Raw genomic sequence first — 7,673 nt, 5'->3', positions numbered from 1 at the left:
TCGTTCTTTTGCATATCGGCAATAGATAGCCTAATGCATTGGTCTAGCTTCTATTCTGCCTAGTGTACTTGCATCGACCTATTGACCCTCAAGTACCAATCTTTCCACCCTTTGGTGGTTTTGGGCCAAGATCGGAATGTATCTTTCCATAAATTCAGAGAGAAATTTTGGGCTCTAAAGGGGATTCTATTAACCTCTACATTAATCAGATCAGTTGGATCTGGGTTGCCCATTGGTCCTAGGCATTAGACATGTGGTTGATCGGTTGGAATAACTAATTTGTTGCGCAGTTCCTAAGTTTAGAGGATCCGAAGAACAAAAGAAAAGAAAAAATTACCAACTGTATGAACTCGCAAAGACCAGAGGAATTGAGGTAAAAGGTAACGGAAGTGGAACGAACCGCAGGGACATCAAAGTTGATTGCCATTATCTTGAGGTAGATGGGGGCACGAGCCGGAGACTCGAGGTTGATGCTGGAGAAAAGTTCTTGTTGGTTGAGGTCGCGTAGTTGTTCGTCGGAGTCGCCACCGGAAAGAGAGAATGTCAAAGATTGGAGTCTGAGGGTAGAAGACGAGCGTTCCAGAGAAATCTATTTATAAGCCACTTGGAGTAGGGGTATTTTGGACTTATCTCTATACCGCGCGCATGTAGGTCGAGGTGGTTCAGATGGATATGGTAAATGTTCACACGATAATCAAGGGATTGTACAGATGATTTGATGGCAAGTAATCATGACTTGGAAGAGATATCGGTACAGGATATTTTAATTCTGAAAGTGGCGGCATTATTATGTTAGGATCTTGCCGATGGATTATTGTTTCGGTATCTTAACCATAATTAAGGCAAGAGTGCTTGGCAATTGTGCGATATTTACTGAGGTGCGTGAATCAGGATTAGATTTGATTAGATTTGATAACAGATCAAGTTTTGGCTTGAAGGATGAGTTACGGTAATTGGGCGAAGGCAAACGTTATCTGGAGTAAATTTCAGAGCATTAATGGTTTTATACTCCGAAATTGGGGGGCATGTGTTGATACCATTTTTTGCACATGTCAAAATGATCAGAGTGGGCTAATTGGCAGGAGAAAAGTTATAGTATACATTGACAGCCGATGAAAATTAGCTTGTAAAGATGGTTGCCGATGAATGGTGGTGATCGATGGAAAGGTTGATTTAGACTCGGGCGTTGCCGATAAGGTTGGAGATGTTATTGTCGATGCCGATGAAGGAAGGCTTAAAGACTACTGCCGATGAAACAGGAAGTATGCCGATGGAAAGGAGGTCGGTGAGATTTCCATCGTAATTGAGGCGGACAGGGAAATAGATAGGAGTTGATTTCCTTTTCTATATTTGTTAGAGTATGATTCATGTAAGAGTCACGTGTTTCCTTAGATATGGACTTGGTGTCCTAGTTGTGTTTGGTTATGTCTCTTTAGATTAGGGTATAAATATAGAGTGAGGGGCAATGTAATAAAAAAGGAATCAATATCAAAACCAATTTTTACTCCTATTTGCATCTACTTACTTTTCGGCGACTTCATCAATTTGCATATTTTTTTTTCTTTTTTACGAGTTCTCATTGATTCGGCGAGTTGCATAGCTTCAGTGCGACCTTCGACGATACTCGAGTTCCACGTGAGTACCTCTTGGCCGTGACTTCTGGGCGTATCGCTGTTGTTAGGACCAAAGTGCTCATATCTTCATCCTTGTCGATTAACAGGTCAAATCGACTGGCACGCTTTGGATATCGATTCGGGTATTAGCCCTTTATGTTTGTAGATCCACTTTTGCATCAACACTCCCCCAAGCTAGGTGTTGCTATGGTCCTTTAGCGAGGCGAGTGGTCAATGTGGAGATGGCCAAACAAGTAGTTCCAGTTGTCATTCCCCTTTTGATGGATGGCAACGAGGCGTTGTCCTACTTCTTCTTGCCACTAGGAATGTTGGTGAAGAGTGCTTCGGAGCTCCTATTGGTTCTCCTTGTTGGTGGTGAGCCTAGTGTGGAAATGAGCATACTCCATCTGCTGCTCATGATAACCTGTGGGATGGTCATGGTAGCCACAGGCAGAGAAGGACATGCATCCTCCCTGATGGCCACTAGAGACCTCCTCGTAAGACTACTGCTGGTAGTAGTCAAAATTGCCATCCTGCCATTGCCCACTTGGGCCCTATTGCTAGGAACTCTCTGAATGATGCAGAGAAGGCTACTCCTACCTAGCTTGGTTGGGTTGGAGCATATAGGAAGATCTCGACTGGTCCCAACCAGCATGCATAGGATGGTGCACCTAGGAAGGTCCTGCTTGATCAAATCCTATGTAGCCAGTGAAGGCAGGGCCTTCTAGAATGGGGTCGTCTCCATGGTACCAAGGCTATGGGTTATGAGTGATCCTTGTAGAGGCACTCCTGCGAGGTGCTTGCTCTATTTTCTACAAATCAAAGACAAACAAATCTACCACATACAAACCGAGGTTTTGGTCTGGAAATAGAAATTCATTTATGTAGTCCATATACATCATGACTATTTTCCCATCCTTGCCCTTTTTTAACATGTGTGCTTGATTAAAATAGCCATAATCAATAATCCATCAGGGACTGTCAATGTATGTAATAGAAGCATTTGCTAGTAAACCCAAATTTCTAGCTATGTGGGTGACCAAAGAAGTGCACCCAACATCTCCCTTTAGTCTAGGAATTTCTATCCATTGCGCCATCATGAATTTTATAGGTGAAACCTTCTTTCTTTTAACCATGGCATATAATAACTTTAGTTCATCATTCCTAACTGTGCGGAAATCATTTTTAGGAAAAAGAGAAAATCCTAGCCATTTGTGCATGAACCGCAAAGTAGGGTGGTGAATGTCATTGGTGTAAGGGTGATAGCAAACAATTTCTTTAGATATCTCTGTCCAAAACTTCATTCTCTCAAAATATTGTATAGCTTAGTCTACATCCATTATGCACTAAGTAGGGAATCCTAGAAGCTCACTAAAGTTCTTCTAGGGAAAACAAAATTCTTTCCCATAGAACCTAAATGAGACTTCTGAGTCGGTGGTTTGTAAAGTGCATAAAAATCAATAGTCAAAAGCTTGCACCCTGACTCATCTATTTCCCATGCATCCTCCCATCCTACGGCCTTGAAAATGAGTTCAAATTTAGAGTCCATACCTATTGATTGAAGTAGGGCTGGATCGAAGGTAGGGGTGAGGACAAAATCCTAGTCCTTTAGCTTCTTGTAGATGTTCTTCTCCCTATCATCCCAGAGTTTGAGCTGCTTTTCTTGTAGAAGAATGTTCGTCTCCATGGGGCTGATTGGGACAGTGCTCCAATAGTGGGAGACAGAGGATCAACCTCCATGTCGGTGCTTGCTCAGGACGAAGAACTTCTCGTTGAACAGAACAATATTGCCCTCTTGAGCATGCCGGTGATCTTGCTCATTTTCTTGCAAAATGGACAAAAACAACACTACTCATGGAATGGGATTAGGAAAATAAAAATGTTAGTGGTTAGCTGTTCCAAAAGTCAGTCATCCGAGATTGCCTTGTGAATAATCTGGTCAAGATTTTGGTATGTCTTCCACCCTAATTCTTTTTTATTTCCTCTCTTGATTTGGACAACACTACCACTCTTAAATTCTATTTTTCTTGCTTAAATTTTAGCAGCACCTCTTCCTCTCTTTCTCAAGATTTTAACACTATTTTCACATTCAAACTTCCTCTCACTCTTTCTTTTTCCAACACTACTTCTACCAAAGGAAATTCAACTATGACTTTTGCTTCTAGAATTTTAAACTTAGATGGTTGCCTTGTGTTGTGTTGGAGGCCAAGAGCATCAAGGAAGGAGTGGGATTTATAGAGGGGGAAGCAGCAGGTCGGCCGGCCTAGTGGTGGGGCTGGCTGGCCCCACAAGGTGGCTAAATGGCCTCTCCATTTTCTTGGTGGATCTTTGCTTCGTAGTAAAGTAAATGGAGTGCTCCTTTCACTGGGTATGGATTCTGGATGGAGCAGAGAGAAGGAGAGTGGAAATGGAGGTGATAATGGAGGTTGAGTGGAGATGGAGGTGATGGAAGTGATGGGTGGTGGTTGAGTGGGCCCCATGTGTCTCCCGTATTTCTACCGTATACATATATAAAAATGCAATGCAAAATTACTTTTGTGAAACTATGAAATATGAGAAGATGAATGATGGTATTTTTTTATTTTTATGCCTCCATAGTAAATATTTCTTATGGGGTTTTTATGCTTTGTAAAAATTATTTTCATGGGGCTTGAATTTTTAGTATGCCATGATGAGAATTGTTTATTTCATTTTTCTAATAAAAGTTTTAAGAAGTAAATATGCTAAAGTAAAATATAATGCGAAAAGTAAATATGGATAACTACCGAGTTAGCTCCCGATGAGGGTTCAGAATTTTGAGTCCACCGAACCAGACTTCTCTGTTCGAGTTCATTCTTCAAGTGTATCCTTTGGTCCTAGAGATGAAGACCTTGATACTTGCTTCTCAAGACACTCCAAATTGGAGCATTGTTCCGGTCTTGGCTTGAAAGTGAACCGCTCTTCCTTTCCATTAATATGGAATTTGATCTCTCCGGCTCTGACATCAATGTGCACATTTGTAGTGCTCAGGGAGGGTGTCCCAAGAATGATTGGTGTCTTCATGTCCTCCTACATGTCAAGTACCACAAAATCTATAGGAACAAAAAAGTTTCATATTTTTACCAAAATATTCTCAGCGATTCCTGTAGGGTAGCGGACTAATTGGTCGGCTAGTTGTAAGCACATTGATGCTTGTGTGAGTGTTGAATAGTTGAGCTTGTCAAAAACCTTCTTGGGCATGACACTAACACTTGCTCCAAGATCGCATAACGCATTCTCAAAGTTCTGGCTCCTGATCGAACAATCGATAGTGGGGCATCTTAGATCCTTCTTCTTGACTGGTGAAGAGTTTAGGATGGCCGCACTACACTCCTCCGTTAACTTGATTACCTCAGTAGAGGGCAGTGGTCTTTTGTTATTAAGGATGTCTCTGAGATACTTCCTATAGGTAGGCACCTGTATGGCATCTAGCAACGGAATATTGATATATAACTTCTAAATTACCTCTACAAACTTACCAAACTGCTCATCCATTTTGGCTTTTTGATTTCTGCGTGGAAACGGTAGGAGGGTCATGTCATGAAAATCTTGCATCATTTCTTGTGCTTGCTGCTCAACTTCTTTGTTGTTCTCCTTCTCCTCTTCCTACACTACCACTGGTGTCTTACTTGTCCTTGTCGGATATGGCGGATCATGAGTAGATTTGTCACCTCTTGTGGTTATGGCATTGACCTTCTCAAGGTTAGTGGCAAAAGGCAGAGCAGCGGCCAACTAGGCTCACTGAGATTCTATCTTTTTATTATAGCTAGGTTGGTCTTATATGGCAGAAGAAACATTATCCATTTTTGTGTTATGTTTTCTAGGACCATGTCATTAGAAGCAAGCTTTTTAGAAATACTCTCATTAATCCTAGCTTGTTCTAAGATTTATTCTCTTAAAGTTGACCATTGTTGTTGATTCCATCCTTGTCTCTATTGTTGTGGAGCCAAGTTATTAATGACAATGTTTGCATCTTCTTAATATTTAGGAAATTCAACCTCCAAATATTCCCCACATAAGTTTTGAGCATTGAATTCATCTTGAATGGCATGAGGATCTTTCTTGTAATTGGCTCACTGTTCAAGCCAATTCAATAGTGCACCCATCTTGGTTGACAGTGCACACACCTCTTCTGGTACTTATTCACTCTTATTGCATGATTGAATATTGCATGATGACTAGCCTTGATTAGAGGATATCTTTTCCATAAGAGTTTTAGCTTTTCTAAGAGTAAGTGACATAAATGATCCTTCGGTAGTGGCATCAAGTTGTTCATGGGCTTTCTATGTTAATCCATGGTAGAAACTTTGCATGAGCAACCACTCTTCCAATCCATGATGAGGGCAATCTAAAACATATTCTTGAAAATGGTCACATACTTCTGGAATGGTCTCTCCTTTCTGCTGTTGGAAGTTTGAAATCATTCCTCTTAAGGCATTGGTCTTGCCTATAGGGAAAACTTTTCTAGGAAGGCCTTTGAACACTTTGCCCATGCATTGATGTGATCTTTGTTGGTGTAGAACCACTGCTTCGCTCTTCCCATAAGTGAGAATGGAAAGAGGTAGAGTAGTACGATGTATTGAGCAACGTCCTTGATGATGACCGTGCTACTTATCTCTAGGAAATTCTGAAGATGAGCACTAGCATCTTCATGTGCCTTTCCACTGAATGGGGTAGCTTGCACCATGTTGATGAGGCTTGGCTTGAACTTGAACTCAAGATTATCGGTTTTGAGTGTTGGTCCAGTGCGAATGTTCTCAGTGCTTAGAGCAGAGAACTCACATAGGGTCTTGTTAGCCATAGCTTCATAAACTGGTGTTGAGCTTCCTCTTAATTTGGTTTATTCTAATTGATAGAAATTGTTGAATCACAACGAATCTTGCAATACCCTATATAAGATATGAACAAAGACAAACAAGGGTAAACCTGCAAAAATAGTGGTTATGATTTTTATCAATAAGTATTTATTTGGTCAATTCTCTTAGCCATGTGCCCCTTCCCAGCAACGGCTCTAGAAATGCTTGTTCACATTTCTTAGCATCACTCTTAACTAAGTTGTCACCCCTAGCATAATGCCAGAAATGTGTTGTTGGTAATTATGAGAACACTTGTAAACTATATATAAGGTATCCGCAAGCGCACAGATAATATACCATTATAGCATTTCACCCGGGAGTATACTAATTATCGTTATGTATATTTTATCCACATGCAGGAGCTATGGGGTTTTGTTGGCATAAATATATTGACAAATATGTATACTTATGATAAAACCACTCTCATGCTATGGCAGGGGTAAGTCAAGTGATAAATAAAGGATAAGTGTAAGGTAATAATGGTGTTCCAGAGATAGAAATAGATACTCATAAAATGTAGTAAGGCTAAGCAGGAGATTCATTAAGAGCAAAAGATTCCTAAGTCATTACTTATCTACTAAGTCTTTTGTACACCCAAGTATATACACTCTCATCTATAGTATCACTAACTTTGGATCTATGCATAAGGAACATTACTAAGGAAGATTAAGAACAGAGCTTGTCTTCCTTCGCAATCATGTTCTATGTGCTCTTCAAATGGGGAGTGGACTACAAAGGACTCAACGAGAGTGTCACATCCAAGATCTACCACATGACCTACACTACAGAATGCATCCACTGGCAAACAATATCTAAGCACCATGCTTACATAATGTCGACCAGTTAACTCACTCAAGTACTAAGCTAAGAGCTTTGTGAACATATGCATATATTCATCATCAATCATAACTATATCAAGCATATTACTAAAGCAAACTAGGAACATAATAAATATCAACATAATATTAAAGTAGCACAAAGTCATAAATAAAGAGATATAATGGCTATACTAGTCTCCAGACGGTAGATTCGGAATCCTAAGCGATAGCCCAAACTCTACTTGAACCTCGCTAGCTAGCCTATACTAGAAGCTTGAAGAATTGGAGCTCTATTCTCTTCTCTTTGAAAAATCTAATTGGTCTAAACTTGACTTATGGCAGCATGTCCTAGAGGAGGGTAGGGGCTC

The 7,673-nt window shown here is 40.5% G+C and overlaps 1 non-coding gene across 1 annotated transcript; it reads left to right on the top strand.

Annotated features, from left to right (window-relative positions):
* Positions 1-5,960: 5,960 nt before the first annotated feature.
* Positions 5,961-6,068, top strand: LOC136511447 (small nucleolar RNA R71). The gene has a single exon (XR_010772711.1). It is a non-coding gene; the product is annotated as a small nucleolar RNA R71 (small nucleolar RNA).
* The last annotated feature ends 1,605 nt before the right edge of the window (positions 6,069-7,673 follow it).

This window comes from Miscanthus floridulus, chromosome 1, assembly GCF_019320115.1.
Source record: "Miscanthus floridulus cultivar M001 chromosome 1, ASM1932011v1, whole genome shotgun sequence".
In the NCBI taxonomy this organism is placed as follows: domain Eukaryota; kingdom Viridiplantae; phylum Streptophyta; class Magnoliopsida; order Poales; family Poaceae; genus Miscanthus; species Miscanthus floridulus.
The sequence above is the reverse complement of the archived record's forward strand: the minus strand, read 5'-3'. Positions and strand labels throughout refer to the sequence as shown.